Raw genomic sequence first — 17,195 nt, forward strand, 5'->3', positions numbered from 1 at the left:
GCTGCTTAGACAAGCTATTTAACCTCTGTGTTCCTATGTTTCCATCTGTAAAAGGGAAATAAAAATAGAATACCAATCTCATGAGACTGGGAAGATTGAATAAGTTAACAAATGCAAAAGACGTAGAACAGTGTTTAACATATGGTAAGTGCTATATAAATGTTAGCTACTATTTTTATTTTATCAGAACAGTTTAGCAGAAGTGGGATTCATAGGATACCTTCCTAGGTTTTCCTAGGTGAAAATAAGAAAACTGTCAGGCTGGGTGCTGTGGCTCACACCTATAATCCTAACACTTTGAAAGACCATGGTGTAAGGATTGCTTGATTTCATTCCTCAAGAGTTCAAGACCACCCTGGCAACATAGTAAGATCTTATTTCTACAGAAAATTTGTAAAGTTATCTGGGTGTGATGGTGGCTTGCCTGTAGTCCGAAGTACTCAGGAGGCTGAGATGGGAGGATTGCTTGAGCCCAGGAATTTTTTTTTTGAGACAGAATCCCATTCTGTCACCTGACACTGGAGTGCAGTGGCACAATCTTGGCTCACTGCAACCTCTAACTCCTAGGTTCAAGCGATTCTCTTGCCTCAGCCTCCCGAGTAGCTGGGATTACAGGTGCCCACCACCACGCCCAGCTAATTTTTCTGTATTTTTAATACAGACAGCATTTCGCCATACTGGCCAGGCTGATCTCGAACTCCTGACCTCAGGTGATCCACCTGCCTCAGCCTCCCAAAGTCCTGGGATTACAGGCATGAGCCACCACAGTGAACTAGGATTGTGCCACTGCAATCCAGCCTGGGTGAAAGAGTGAGACTCTGTCTTTAAACCAAAAAAAAAAAAAAAAAAGGTAAGAAGAAACTGTCGGCCGGGCGCGGTGGCTCAAGCCTGTAATCCCAGCACTTTGGGAGGCCGAGGCGGGTGGATCACGAGGTCAAGAGATCGAGACCGTCCTGGTCAACATGGTGAAACCCCGTCTCTACTAAAAATACAAAGAATGAACTGGGCATGGTGGCGCGTGCCTGTAGTCCCAGCTACTAGGGAGGCTGAGGCAGGAGAATTGCTTGAACCCAGGAGGCGAAGGTTGCGGTGAGCCGAGATCGCGCCATTGCACTCCAGCCTGGGTAACAAGAGCGAAACTCCATCTCAAAAAAAAAAAAAAAAAACAAGAAGAAACTGTCAGACTAATCACTGAACACTACTCCTAAAAAGATCAGGCACATGTGGGGAAGAACAGAAAGTCAATCTCAGGGAACCCTGTTGTACTGGTGTCATTATTCATGGCACTTCCATTCATTCTCAAAATTCTCTCATCTTGGACCACAAATTATGTGATCACTCTAAACATGATCCACCTTCAGACCCTGGTTCAGAGTGAGTGAAGAATTCAAAAATTCTTGCTCTTCCACCAAAAAGTGCCCTTTACAGATCCAGCTGCTCTGATTCTGGAGAACCCATTCTGTATCTTGGCAGAAGCCACTAAAAAATGCAATAAGCGCCGGGCGCGGTGGCTCAAGCCTGTAATCCCAGCACTTTGGGAGGCCGAGGCGGGTGGATCACGAGGTCGAGAGATCGAGACCATACATGGTGAAACCCCGTCTCTACTAAAAATACAAAAAATTAGCTGGGCATGGTGGCACATGCCTGTAATCCCAGCTACTCAGGAGGCTGAGGCAGGAGAATTGCTTGAACCCAGGAGGCGGAGGTTGCGGTGAGCCGAGATCGCGCCATTGCACTCCAGCCTGGGTAACAAGAGTGAAACTCCGTCTCAAAAAAAAAAAAAAAAAAATGCAATAAGCAAGATTCTGATTACCCAAGAGTCACAATTATTTGAAATGAGGAGGGACACCCTCTAGCTTTGAGAATGCTGGACCACGGCCTGGCATGGTGGCTCACTCCTGTAATCCTAGCTCTCCGGGAGGTGAGGTGAGTGGATCACCTGAGGTCAGGAGTTTGAAACCAGCCTGGCCAATATGCTCTACTAAAAAATACAAAAATTAGCTGAGCATGGTGGCAGGTGCCTGTAATTCCAGCTGCTTAAGTGGCTGAGGCAGGAGAATCACTTGAAATAGGGAGGTGGAGGTTGCAGTGAGCCAAAATCGCACCACTGCATTCCAACCTGGGTGACAGAGCCAGACTCCATCTCAATAAAATAAATAAATAAATGGATAAGAATGTGGGACCTAGAACAGCGGTGCTTAAGAGAGGACTGGCCACAAGGAAAGGCAGTCACGTAAGAAATAGAAGTACAGGAAGAACAGAGCAGAACACCCACATCGAAGAAACTCAGGGTCAGCCACAGCTGCAACAAAGACAATGGCAGCAGCCAAGCTACCATGGATGCTGAGGAAGATTGCCAAGTGCCCTAAGTCTGTCCCCCAGAAAGGGGTGGATCTTGGGAAGCTGGAGTTTTAACGACCCACTTACAATATTGGATTAGTGCCTGCATCTAGCATGTAGTAGGTACCAAACACATTATCCTTCTGAAACACAACTCTGATCACTGTATCTTTGGCCCTGTTAGCAAACCTTACTCATCTGTGTACAAAACACCCTGCTGGCTCCCAGAGGTAGGCTATGAGAGTGGAAGCCAGGAAGCAAGACAACTGTCTGCAACACCGCCCCTTTCTAGTTCCTCACATATGTAAGAGGCTCATGGCTCCAGGGCTGAACTTGATGCCTATCTCTGGAATGAGAAGGGACACCCTCCAGCTTCCAGAATGCTGGACCATGGCCTGGCATGGTGGCTCACTCCTGTAATCCCAGCTCCCTGGGAGGCTGAGGTGAGTGGATCACCTGAGGTCTGGAGTTTGAGACCAGCCTGGCCAACATGGTGAGCCCTCTTGCCTGGTGTTTATCATGTAAGCTCTGACATCAGCCTTGGATTTCTCTAGCCAGCAAACAGACTGGTCCTTTGTCTCCCAGCTCCTCCAGTGCCCAGTTGAAGCTCCCTGCTCAAGACAGTTTCTTTCAGAAGCTGTAACTAGGTCAGTGCCACAGATAGGCACTTAGCGACCCTTCGACAAATGAAGGCATATGCTTGGCAATAAGACTTGTACCTGATTCCTGAGCTTCCTTCCAAGCAGAGGGGGCTGCACCAGCTTTAACATGCTTTGCCTTTCTGCACATTCTTTCTCCTTGCCAGCAGAAAGGCTAAAGAATCTAACCGAGAAATTCAGGGAAAATAAGTTGGTAATGTTGACTCAGTGCCTCCCTTTCCGCTAACTGGTGAAAGGGTCTACCAGGGGTGGTGGCCAGCTTTTACCAGAGACACCTGTGCTGGGTGGTTCAGTCAGCCAGATTCCGAATTTGCAGATCTGCAAGCTCATCTAGCCCCAGAGCAAATAAAACTGAGCTCTTTTCAGACCAGCTTTACCTTCGTGCCTGCACCTCTTCCTTCACAGGCAAGGCAGGTCAGCAGTCCTCTCACTCCACCCTACGAAGCAGAGTGGCCAGGAACATGTATACATCCGAAGAGTTCTTTTTCTTCATAACTTCATGGCAACATGACCTACGATTATTCATTTTTCCAGCCTGAGTTTATCATTAGTCATCTTAATTATGTTCATTCTGAAGCCAACAGGAGAACCAAGACCGAAACATTATTGTCTCTGCTTTCATTTTCTTGATGAAACCTCTGGACTAAGCACACATCTTCCTTGTTTATCTCGCTCAAAGGAGTGTGAAGTGCTTCATCTGGACATCCACAGGAAGAAGGAAGACATGAGGTAGGTGGTGCCCTTGTGTTCACGTCAATGCAGAAGAAAATGCTGTGATCAAACAGTGCTGTGAAATAAAGGAAGGAAGCTCGCCGTCAGGCGTCCAGCCGCGCCTCTCCCAGGAAACTCACAGCTGGGAGTAGACACAGGTTGTTGATTCAGAGAGGAAGAGTCGATCTTTTTACAGTTGATACGTCCCTGAAATGAACCCACCTTCTCTAAGGATCGCCGTTCTTGTCACAGTTTTGGAATTCATATGCTCTTCCGTAGGCAGAGGTTCTCAAACTCCGGTCTCAAAGCCACTTGATACTCAATGATTATCGGGAACCCCAAAGAGTTTTTATTTATGTAGATTATTAGTAACAATATTAGAAATTAAAGTGGGTCTGTAATCCCAGCACTTTGGGAGGACGAGGCGGGTGGATCACTTGAGGTCACGGAGTTCAAGACCAGCCTGGCCAACATGGTAAAACCCCATCTCTACTAAAAATACAAAAATTAGCCAAGCATGGTGGCTGGTGACTGTAATCCCAGTTACTCAGAAGGCTGAGGCAGAAGAATTGCTTGAACATGGAAGGAAGAGGTTGCAGTGAGCCGAGATCATTCCACTGCACTGCAGCCTGGGAGACAGAGCAAGAGTCGGTCAAAAAAAAAAAAGAGATAGAGACAGAGAGATGGTTCCCAAGTTTTCTTTAAAAGAAAAAATAGAGAAATTAAAAGAAAACTTTAAATATTCATGTAGATATTTATTTTAAAAGAACAATAAACCCATTACATGCTAAGGTACAAAACACATAGATAACATAAATAGCATTTTTATTCTATTTAAAAAACTATATTTTCCAAAGCAAAAAATTTATGAGAAGAGTGACATTATTTTGCATTTTCGCAAGTCTCTTTAACACCTATGTTAAGAAAAGACAGCTAGGTCCTCATATCCACTTCTGCATTCACTTTGTTGCAGGATGCTGCTTTACTGGTGTAGCTAAAGAAAATTGAGCCTCACATGACTACACAGTTGGAAAAGGGACGACCTCACACATTCTCTGAGAGGGTCCCTGAGTGAACTGAGCACTAGCAGACTCTGGAAGTCATAAAGGAGAGTGACTGCGTTGGGTTCTCTCTCACCGTCTCTCCTCCGCACACTGTGCTCTTAGATCTCCATCCTACTCTGCTCTGCCCTCTTCCTTCTCAATGTAAGTAGTGAGGAAAAGTCACATCTGAAAGCGTCTTCTGCTGTGGAGTCCTCCCCTACATGCACTGCTGGACTGCCAAGCCGAGCAAGGGTGAAACTAAACTAGTACTTTGCCTGGAATATTACGTGCTGTGAATATCCGCTGGGAACTCGGGCAATAGCCGGCAACTTATTGCATATTCAACCATCTAGACGTCGGTTATGTCTTTTTCCCATCAAAAATGTCCTAACCTCTTCTCCTCATCTGCTTTTTCTCTCTTAGCATCATCCAACAGTCTTCCCAGCTATGCCTGTGGGACACAAGTGGTTTACAATATTTACGAACCCGTGATTGAGGCTCATCTGCAGAGGGAACAAACATGCCCCCAGAAGAGATACGGAAACCATCCTGAGAGATTTTAAGCAGAAGCGAAGGTCAAAGATCCAAGAGGACAGATGAAGAGTGTGTGTGTGTGTGTGTGTGTGTGTGTGTGTGTGTGTCTGTGTGTGTGTGTTTCATATGTTCCATTATCACTTCAAAGAAATTATTTTACAAAACGAAATATTTTGGACCTAGAGTGGAAATTAAAATTCCACTTAAGGATGGTAACATCCACATTAGGGACCATTCCTAAGATCTTATAGATAAGCAATCTACATTATGTATAAGCAGTCTTACTAAAAGTTAGCCAATGGGCCACCAAATCATTTTACTTTTTAACCAGCATCTCTAAGACTAGAGTTGATATCTATTTCTGTTGGAGGGTATCAGATTTCCGTAACCTGAGACTCCTTGACTTTCCACTTTTACTGAATATTTAGCTGAATACATGATGCTGGTTCAAATATCTCAAGCAAGACAGTGAGCCCATGCCTCCAATTCCAGAACAATAGCATCTCCTGTTCCCTATGTATAGTAAGATTGCTGAGCTCTCGGAAATGCATGTGCATCAACTCATAGCAGTGGTTTTCACGCTTGTATGAGTGGCCTCAGCCACTACCCATCATCAGATTCTGAAGTGTGTGTGTTCACACAGCCCTCCATCCACTCATCCAGAGAAGAGGAAGAAGCAGCTTTTCTCCTCCCTCACCCATACATCCTAACCCTGCTAGTGTGCCTTTCATTCACCCCTTCCTCTTTCCTTAGAGCCCCGAAGCTTTAGTCTTATAAAGAAGTATACCCTGCCCAGTCTCTGCCCTCAATAGAGCTATGAAACTTTCAGAACATTATAAAGAGGCTAGGCAAAGCCGCGTAGGCTAATTCTCAGTCACCTTTCATGCTGCTAAGCGCAAACAAGCATTTTTTTTATCAGCTCTCCCCTCCCCAGCTTTAGAGAAAATTATCAACCTCAAAGAGCCTCGGGCTCTCTCTCGATCTCTTTTTCTCTCTCCCTCTCCCTCTCACTCTTACTTTCTCGCTGCAGGGTCAAACCTCTCCATTCTGGTTTGTGAGTAAGAGGCGTGCATTACACATTCTTGGGTGTAGACATGAGTGTAAAAGCATTTCACTTCCTTTTTTGTTTAATATCCTACCCTCATGCCTCTGTGCCCCAGAGTCCCTGTTCCCCTGGGATGTCCTTGGTAGCCGACTCCAAACTCTACAGGAAAGAAGAACAGTGCTCCTGCAGCCCTGCACCACCCCCAACCTGATCTCATTAGAAGGGCATTCAAAGAACATTAGCTGACAAGGCTCTTTGAAGAATTTTTTCCATTCCCGTAAGAGTATCTTCCCAAAGGGAGATTCAGATCACTGCTTTGGTTTGTTTAGTGCTTTAACTTTAGTTTGCAGCTACCCCTTTGCAGGGAATCAATCAACAAATATTTAATCAGCACCTACTATGTATCTATCACTCCCAGCCTCTCCAAGTGAGAAACAAGAGAAACTAAAGCATAATCTTTGCCCTCAAGGAGAACGTGACCTACTTAGGAAGACAAAGCTAACACAGAACAATTAAATGCTACACAGTGTGGATCTAAATAAGGGAGAGAGTTGTAGAAAACTATATCCTACAAGAGACAGAATTTGTCTTAGGACTTGAAAGATGGATAGGATTTAAACAGGGAAAGGAGAGAGGTCACTAAAAGCAAGAGGAGCTTGCTTAAGGAGGGGCACTAAGGAGAAAGCACCAATTAGGAAGATGCTAACACCCTGGGAAGTCTTGGGAAAGGCTGATTAGAGACCAGAGTGTGGAAAGTCAGAGACTTCAGTAGCCGGGTGCAGTGGCTCACACCTGTAATCCCAGCACTTTCGGAGGCTGAGGCGGGTGGATCACTTGAGGTCAGAAGTTCGAGACCAGCCTGACCAATATGGTGAAACCCCGTCTTAAATAAATAAATAAATAAAAGAGACTTCAGTAAATTTGAACACAATCTCGATGCTTTCTGTAATTCATAATTTTAGGGGTTTCCTCAGTGTTTTGGGGAAGGCATTTTGTTGTTGTTGCTGTTGTTGTTGTTTTGAAACAGAATCTTATGATTACTGCAGCCTTGACCCCTCTGGCTCAAGCCATCCTCCCCACTCACCCTCCCAAATAGCTGGGACTACAGGCATGTGCCACCATTCCCAGATAATTTTTTATTTGTTTGTTTAGAGGCAGGGTCTCACTATGTTGCCCAGGGTGATCTCAAACCCTTGGGGTCAAGCAATCCTCCCACCTTGACCTCTTAAAGTGTTGGGATTACAGGCATGGGCCACCATGCCCAGCTTTCCTCAGATTCTTTCTCTGAAAAGCAGGGCACATTATCATGAGGTAGTGATGGCCAAGATGTCTGAGGTAGTGACAGCCAAGATGTCTGGAAATATGTGATGTATATGCTGCCTGAAATTCAGTCTCTAGCTATGAACATTGCCCTTTTTTCAAACAATGTTTAAAGCATTATTAGAACAGTCAGGCTGCAAAGACATTAATTGCAGGATTTCTTTATGGCATTTGTTTTCACCCAGACTCCTCTGAGCCCTAGAATTCCAAAAGGGGAGCCTCGGGGCAGCCTTGGGAGATGAGACAGAGACAAGCCAAGTGAGGGCCTGGGTGCCTTAAGGCAATGCTGCTTTTATATACTTGTTATTGGTTTTCCATTTAGGATTTTCAGACACATCAATAAATCCCTGGTGCAAAGTTTTTGGTGACTAGTCATTCCACCATTTCTGGTCATCAGAAGCACTTATCCACTTATTCAGGGTGAATCCTCCTTTATATATCATTTATTTATTTATTCTTTTTGAGGCAGGATCTTGCTCTGTCACCCAGGATGTAGTGCAGTGGCTTAAACTCCTGAGCTCAAGCAATCCTCTCACATCAGCCTCCTGAGTAGCAGGGACTTACAGGTGCTCACCATCATGCCCGGCTAATGAATCCTCCTTTCAAACACACACACAACACACACACACACACACACACACACACACCCACACACACACCACTGCAATTACAATATGATGGATAGATTCATTCACTCATTACCCATTTCTCATAAACTTGTTGAGAGCCTATGTACCTAGCACCCATGTATGGATTGATGGAGTTTGAATACCAGCATAAGAAAATAGATGTGAGAGGCCAGGCACAGTGGCTCATGCCTGTAATCCCAGCACTTTGGGAGGCCCAGGTGGGTGGATCACCCGAGGTCGGGAGTTCAAGACCAGCCTGACCAACATGGAGAAACCCCATCTCTACTAAAAATACGAAATTAGCCCGGCATACTGGCACATGCCTGTAAACCCAGCTACTCAGGAGGCTGAGGCGGTAGAATCGCTTGAACCCAGAAGGTGGAGGTTGTGGTGAGCCGAGACTGCCCCATTGCACTCCAGCCAGGCAAACAAGAGCGAAACTCCGTCTTAAACAAATAAATAACAAAATAGATGTGAGGAGGCTGGTTAACGACAATGATGACAACAACAGTGATGATGATGATGCCAATGCTGAGTGCTTACTGTATGCACTGTGCACCAAATACATTTATTAATTTAACTTTTGACACATGCTTATGACTTATTATTAAACCAGGACCAACTGAGGCTTAACATATATGCCCACAGTCATGCAGCTAGAAGAGGTGGAAATTATCTTCAAAGGTCATGCTCTCAGCCATAAGGATGAATTGACATGGCTTTATAATGAAGACATGCAACCAGAAACATTTATTTGTTCTTTAAATATTATTTTACACAAGCAGATAGTTTCTGAATATTTTCTTTACAAAATCTCTCACACTTACAGGTTAAATAACCATCCCCTAAACCCCTAAGCAGAGAAGGATCCTCCCACCATGCTTTTCCTTGCTTTGCTAGATGAGCCTTCCCTCCTGCTCAGAATCCAGTGTCGGCCAAACGGGAGGCAACAAATTAAAATGAGAAAATGGACACAAGACCTGAAGACCACTTTTTGAGAAAACAGGAGCTCCCAAACTCTAAGGCGGTATATTTTTCAAAACACGCAGCTGAGGTAGGAGACCAGCAGGACTCATTTCCAGGTCCCAAGGAGCCAAGGGGGTGAAGTGAAGAAACTCGCCAGACCCAGCAGATGCCCTCATTGCCTGTCAGCATAAGACTCTTCCCACCAGTGCTAGGACGGTTTACAAATGCCATGGCAACACCCTGAAAGTTACCACCCCCTTCCGTGGCAATGAGCTGGAAGTTACTGCCCCTTTCCTAGAAAGTTCTAAATAACTCATGCCTTCAAATTGCATTGACCCTCCCCTAATTTGCATGTAAGTGAAAGTGGGTACAAATGCAGTTGCCAACAGCCCATCCATTGCAGGTTGTAGGCCTGCTGCCTAGGAGTTAGCCCTGCTCAGCAAAGAGCACTACTGTTCAGTAAAAGATTGCTGTTTCACACCGCCAGCTTGCCATTGAATTCTTTCCCGGACAAAGCCAATAATTCTCCAGGCTAAGCACTTAAATTTTGGGGCATGCTTGTCCTGCATCACAACAATTAAGGGGATGCATACCCTATTATATTGTTAGTCTGGAACTCGGAAATATAATAAAATTATCTGTTATTTTAAAATTTTTAAATAACTGCAATTTTAAAAAGGGGGAGGGGGTCAATTGCTCCTGGAAAAGGGGGTCTCCCCCAACATTATCCAGTTGCACATTAAGTTACTATTACTCTGATGGTCAGCAGGAACAAACACAGGCCCTAAGCAACTTCTTATTTGTTGGGTTCAGCAATGCATTATCAACAGAGGCAGGAGGAAAAGTGAAACGAGAGGATGCCACCAAGGTGTTTCCTGGCTAGAGTTATTTCAGAACACTCTCATTTCCGCCAGAGAGCTTTAAAACATTTGCACTTCTATGAATCAGGCTGTATGGCATCAAAACAGACAAAAAAAAGTATATTATTAGCATAAAACAATATTAGCATAAATAGGGAATCAGGATATTCAGAGGGGTGGGAGAAAACAGCTTGTATAATATGTGGCCTACTCATTTCAGTCAACTTCACTGTAGCTGATAAACTGTGAAATTTCCATAATAATAGAGAGTACAGAAAGCAAACAACAATTTTATTTGATAGGGAAATTGCATCCTGATACTGGATACAAAATTCTACAGCATGTTCAATGATATTGTCAAAGCACTGAAAATATAGACATATGTTTTCATTTTACAATGCAGTTGTAATGTAAATAATAAATCCACCACAATTTGGCTGGTCCAGAGACTGCTGGCATCATTAACTCAGAAACCCAGAGATACAAACGCTCTACTTATCTTGCCAGGCCCTCAGCCAGAAGTCTCCTATAACTCTGCGGATGTTTATACATGCCCTCTGCTTCGTCTACATTTCTGTCTTGCTTAAGGGTCTTCTGGGGTTCCCTATTGCTATTTGCATCACATTTTACCAGCCATTGCTCTTTGATGCCCTTCTTTTTTCCCTGCCTGTATCCTCTTTTTATTTCTTCCTACTTCTCCACACATTTGTTCAACAACAAATTAAGACTATCTTCCCTCAGCTTCCCAATGCTGTTCATGATAGCAGATTGATTGAAAAATGACCACGCCACTCCCTTTCCTGCATCTATGCCCTTTGAAATGTGACTTTGCAGCTCCTCTTGTCAAAAAGGCTTGTCTTACTGTTTTTTGGAAACTATAGTAGCTACAGCAGAAGAAACAGAAGATGAGATCAAAACCAATCCTTAGAATACCTTTCTTGTATGTGTCCTCTTTCTTTCTTTCTTCTGCTCTTTTTTTCTTTTTCTTCTTTTTATTTTCTTTTCTTTGTTCTTTTCTTTCTAGACAGGGTCTTGCTGTATTGCCCAGGCTGCAGGGCAGTGACGTGATCTTGGCTCACTGCAACCTCTGCCTCCCGGGCTCAAGCAATCATCTGCCTCGGCCTCCTGACTAGCTGGGACTACAGGCCCGTGACACCATGACCAGCTAATTTTTGTAATTTTTGTAGAGACGAGATTTCACTATGCTGCCCAGGCTGATTTCGAACTCCTGGGCTCAAGGAATCTGCCTGCCTCAGCTTTCCAAAGTGCTGGGATTACACATTTGAGCCACCACACCCAGTTCCACTTTCTCTTAAAATTCTGCTACTACTATGGGAATAAATCCATGTTAGCCTTCTAGAGGGATCATGTGGAAGAAAGTACAGGTAGTTCAACCAACAGGTGTCAACTCCCAGAAGACGCACCTAGTCACCCCGGGGTTACAAAAGACACATGAAAAAGATGAGATCAAAACTGCCCGGCTGAGCTCAGCCCAAATTGCCAACCTCCAGTATCATACGCGATTGTCTTAACCCACTAATATTTAGGGTAGTTTATTACACGGCAAGAGAAACCTGATACATCTATGTTGTCTTGTTTTCCTCTTACTTCCCTGCATTCATCACACCTGGCAAAACACTTATTTCTTCTAGGAATTTCAACAAATCTTGGAAAATGACATTCACCAACCAAACAAATCAGACCTATCAATAACTCCCATTTGTGAGTGTGTGGGTAGATGGGTAGTCACCAAGCTAAAGGATATGAACGTTATTCCCGGTTTCCACCAATACCACTCCCATGATCATTTTTAGTTTTTCTTTTCTGCCTCAATATCTATTAACATGGGAATGAACATTTGAATTTACCTACTACTGAGAAATTACTAATAATTATTTAAAAATTTTCCATAGATTGCCCAACATCCACTAATTTTTCTAATTTTAAAGCTGAAGAATACTTGCTTTCCTTCAAAGTCACCTAGCAACGTGAAGTGCCTCTGTGAAACAAATAGAATTAAATCCAGTGATTCCTATGTAGTTTATTAATTTCAGCCCTAATTATTTGCAGTCCTATAGCATCTGAACCATAGCTATTGTGAAGCAGAGGCTTTCAGTGTCTTTGCCCCTATGAACAACATTCATCCAACTACAATATTCATAGCACCTTGCTTCTCATTTCTCTCCTAAAATGCCTCAAAATCTTATCTTTGAATGTATAATTTAATTGATTTTAGACTGAAAATTAAATTTGTGTATAAAACTCAACACTTTTATCAGGAGCATAACTGGAAGGAGACATCAAACTTCCTGAGTTCAAAATATGTAACAAACCAGGTGTGGTAGCTCATACCTATAATCCCAGCACACTGGGAGACCAAGGCAGGAGGACTGCTTGAGACCAGGAGTTTGAGACCATCCTGGCCAATATAGTGAGACCCCATCTGTATAAAAATCAAAATAAAATAAAAATATGTTATGAAGTTACAGTAATCAAAACACTATGGTACTGGCATAAAAACAGACATATAGACTAACAGAACAGATAGAGAGTGCAAAAAATAAATTGAGGTATAATGGGTAAATAATTTTTGACAAGGGCCAAGAATACACAATGGGGAAAGGATAGTCTCTTCAATAAATGTTACTGGAAAAACTGGATATCTCCATGCAAATTGGACAATTGGACCTTTATCTTAAACCATATCTAAAACTCAACTCAAAATGGATTAAAGATTTAAACACAAGACCTGAAACTGTAAAACTCCTAGGAGGCAACATAAGAAAATAACTTCTTGGCATTGGCCTCAGTAGTGATTTTTTAAAATATAAAACCAAAAGGCAGGCAACAAAAGCAAAAGTAGGCAGATGAGATTACATCCAAATAAAAAGATTCTACACAGCAAAGAGAACAATACACAAAATGCAAAGGCAGCAGAAGGAATGGGAGAAAGTATTTGCAAATGATACATCCGATCAAGGTTAATATCCAATATATAAAAATAATTTCTTCAACTCAATAGCAAAAAAAAAAAAAATGGGCAAAGGACCTTAACATTTTTCAAAGAAGACATACACATGGCCAAGAGTTATATGAAAAGGAGCCCAATATCACCAATCACCAGGGAAATAGAAATCAAAACCACAATGAGATATCACCTCACACCTGTTAGTATGACTATTATAAAACAAACAAATAAAAGATAACAAGTTGTTATTGAGGATGTGGAGAAAAGGGAACCATTGTACATTGTTGGTGAGAATGTAAATTAGTAAGTCACTTTGGAAAACAGCATAGAGGTTCCTCAAAAAATTAAAAATGATGGTCGGGCACGGTGGCTCATGGCTGTAACCCCAGCACTTTGGGAGACCAAGGTGGGCAGATCACCTGGGATCATGAGTTCGAGACTAGCCTGGCCAACATGGTGAAACCCCATCTCTACTAAAAATACAAAAATTAGCCAGGTGCGGTAGCGCATGCCTGTATTCCCAGCTACTCGGGAGGCTGAGGCAGGAGACTCATTTGAACCTGGGATGGGGAGGTTGCAGTGAGCTGAGATCATGCCACTGCACTCCAGCCTGGGTGACAGAGCAAAATTTTGTCTCAAAAATAAATAAATAAATAAATAAAAATGAAACAACCATATGACCCAGCAACCCCACTTCTAGGTAGGTAGATATCCAAAAAGAGGAAAATCAGGATCTCAAAGGGATACCTTCACTCCCATGTTCATTGCAGCGTTATTCACAATAGCCAAGATATGGAAATAACCTATATGTCCATCATCAGATGAATCAATAAAGAAAATACGGTAGGCCGGATGTGGTGTCTCACGCCTGTAATCCCAGCACTTTGGGAGGCTGAGGTGGGTGGATCAGCTAAGGTCAGGACTTCAAGACCAGCCTGGACAACATGGTGAAACCCCATCTCTATTTAAAAAAAAAAAAAAAAGCAAAAAGAAAAAAGAAAAGAAAAGAAAAACATGGTACATACCTACACTAGAATACTATTCAGACTTAAAGAACAAAAGAGGAAACCTTGCCAATTGCAACAACATGGATGAACCTGGAGGACATTATGGTAAATGAAATAAACCAAAGAAGGACAAATACTACATGATACCACTTACACCAGGAATGTAAAATGATCAAATTCATAAAAGCAGAGAGTAGAATAGTGGTTGCCAGGCACCGGGGGGAGAGAAAAATAGGGTTATTAGTCAAAGAGTACAGAATTTTGTAAAAGAAATACTTTGTTAAGGAAAGAAAAAATAAATTCACACCTTTATCACTGACAAATCTCATTGGCCTAGCACAGCACCCAGGACATAGGAAGAATTGGGTCACTTTGGTTTGCACTGAATCTAACTTGGATGGAGCTGCAATTGCTTATATAATATATATTGAAAGAATATATCAACATCATATGGACTTTACATACATTAGCAGTACTCATTTTCAGTTTCATGAATAGTCTAAGAAAGATTGAGAAAATAATTTCTTGTAAAACATATTCTTGGAATTGCCATCAGGGAGTCTTAATTAGGATTAAGCTTGATGCTAACAAAAACTCAAAATAACAGTGACTTAAATAAGACAGAGGTTTATTTCTTTCTCAAGGAAGAATTCAAATATCGGCAAACCAGGATTGTAAGATGGCTTGCTCCCTGAAGTCCCTAAGGATCCAGAATCTTTTTAGCTCATGTCTCTGCCATTTCCGAAGTAGAAATCTGGCCTCATGATACAAGATGATAGATACAAGAGTCTGATGAAGTCTTCTTAAGAAATTGCTTATATGCCCAGCTATAATCAGGATTTTAAGATGGAAAGAATAACTATCATAGTCTATAACTAGAATCCCTGCAGAATGTCCTCTACGTTGGGGAGATTTTACATTATCTCTGAGCATAAAACTGCCCACGACTTCCCAGTCTTCCATTTTGTCCTTGGTTTGCAAAACAACCACCTAACAGACAAGCTCTGTCTATAGTTCACTATGGCAAAGAGTGGGGAGAAAGAGATCGTTTTCCAGTTAGGACTCTTGTATTAGTCTGTTCTTATGGTGCTATGAAGAAATACCCAAGACTGGGTAATTTATAAAGGAAGGAGGTGTAATTGAATCACAGTTCTGCAGGGCTGGGGAGGCCTTAGGAAATTTACAATCATGGCAGAAGGCACCTCTTCACACAGCAGCAGGAGAGAGAATGAGTGCAAGCAGGGGAAATGCCAGATGCTTATAAAACCGTAAGATCTCAAGAGAACTCACTCACAATCACAAGAACATTATAGGGCAAACTGCCCTCATGATTCAATTACCCGCCACCAGCTCCCTCCCATGACATGTGGGGATTATGGGAACTACAATTCAAGATGAGACTTGGGTGGGGACACAGCCAAACCAAATAAATTCTCTTCTGTTGAAAATGAAAAAAACAAAACAAAACAAAACAAAAAAACACTCCACCAAAAGTAGCTCAAGGCAGAAGTTTATTGGCTCACATAGGTAAAAAGTCCAGGATGGGACTTTCTTCAGGAACAGTTTCATTTAGGCTCCAATGATGTCATCAAGAACCATTTTCTGTTCACCTCTCATTGGGCTCTGTGTTCCTCCACTCATTAGCCTTATTTGATTTACGTGTGGTGGCAAGGTGGCAACAGTAGCACCAGCTCACCTGCTTCCAGGTTCAAGTCCCTTGGGAAAAAAACAACAGTCTCTTTGTGCCTCACTCTGACTGGGTCACATGGTGGATGAAAGACCCAAATCCTCTAACAAAAGAGAATGTTAAGAATGGATGTGATGCTTTTTAAACTATATGGCTTAAGAGTGGGACAGGGTGGGTCCCCAGATGGAACTTGAGGTATAATTTTACCTTAAAAATAGTAAATGGGGCCGGGTGCGGTGGCTCAAGCCTGTAATCCTAGCACTTTGGGAGGCCGAGGCGGGTGGATCACAAGGTCAAGAGATCGAGACCATCCTGGTCAACATGGTGAAACCCCGTCTCTACTAAAAATACAAAGCATTAGCTGGGCATGGTGGTGCGTGCCTGTAATCCCAGCTACTCAGGAGGCTGAGGCAGGAGAATTGCCTGAACCCAGGAGGTGGAGGTTGTGGTGAGCCGAGATCACGCCATTGCACTCCAGCCTGGGTAACAAGAATGAAACTCTGTCTCAAAAAAAAAAAAAAAAAGAAAAGAAAAAAATAGTAAACGGATACTAAAAGACAAATAGTAAATCTCTCCAATGGAGACTTACTCCACACAATGTGTGATTAGATGGGTATTCTCCATAACTCAGATGTAACCATTTCCAAAGTATTCCCAGGACCATGGGGCTAAGAATAAAACCAACTTTGTAGGCTTAATGTAATAATTAAACAACAAAACATACTTGCAAATGGATAGTGTAACATCTCCAAGCAGGACGAAAACTTGTTAAGACACCATTCTGGGAAGGTTACTATTGTCCTCTGCCAGATTAGGTCGCTAGAAAAATGTCATCTTCAGTATTGTTCCTGGCATTCAATGGTGCCCAACTGGGGAACTGGAAATACTTTTATTAATACTACAGAATCATGACCAGGTGCAGTGGCTCATGCCTATAATCCCAGCACTTTGGGAGGCTGAGGTAGATCACTTGAGGTCAGGAGTTTGAAACCAGCCTGGCCAATATGATGAAATCCCATCTCTACTAAAAATACAAAAAATTAGCCAAGCGTGGTGGCAGGCACCTGTAATCCCAGCTAGTCAGGAAGCTAAGGCAGGAGAATTGCTTGAACTTGGGAGGCGGAGGTTGCAGTGAGCAGAAATCACACCACTGCACTCCAGCCTGAGTGACAGAGCAAGACTTCATCAAAAATAAAATAAAACAGCAAATAAATAACCAAAGAGAATCCCCAAAACACCTACAGAATCATTAGCCTATCTGTTGTCAGTATCCCAAAGTTCCCATTTCATGTATAAAGTCTTCATCACATTAATTTCTAGGTAAATTTATATATCCCAACACATAGTCTCTGTAAAAATACCAGCTACAGAAGTTATCTGAAAACAGCTGCCCTCGATGATGTCTGCCTGTACTTTCTTTGTCTCC

The 17,195-nt window shown here is 42.7% G+C and overlaps 1 long non-coding RNA gene across 2 annotated transcripts in view; it reads right to left on the reverse strand.

Moving 5' to 3' along the window:
- Window positions 1–3,750, reverse strand: part of LOC141580804 (uncharacterized) — a 262,687-nt gene extending 258,937 nt beyond the window's left edge. For both annotated transcript variants that reach the window (XR_012513136.1, XR_012513134.1), the window contains exon 1: window positions 3,377–3,750. This is a non-coding gene — a long non-coding RNA (uncharacterized LOC141580804). The remainder of the gene's footprint in view (window positions 1–3,376) is intronic.
- Window positions 3,751–17,195: the final 13,445 nt, after the last annotated feature.

Source organism: Saimiri boliviensis, chromosome 13, assembly GCF_048565385.1.
Source record: "Saimiri boliviensis isolate mSaiBol1 chromosome 13, mSaiBol1.pri, whole genome shotgun sequence".
Taxonomy (NCBI): Eukaryota; Metazoa; Chordata; class Mammalia; order Primates; family Cebidae; genus Saimiri; species Saimiri boliviensis.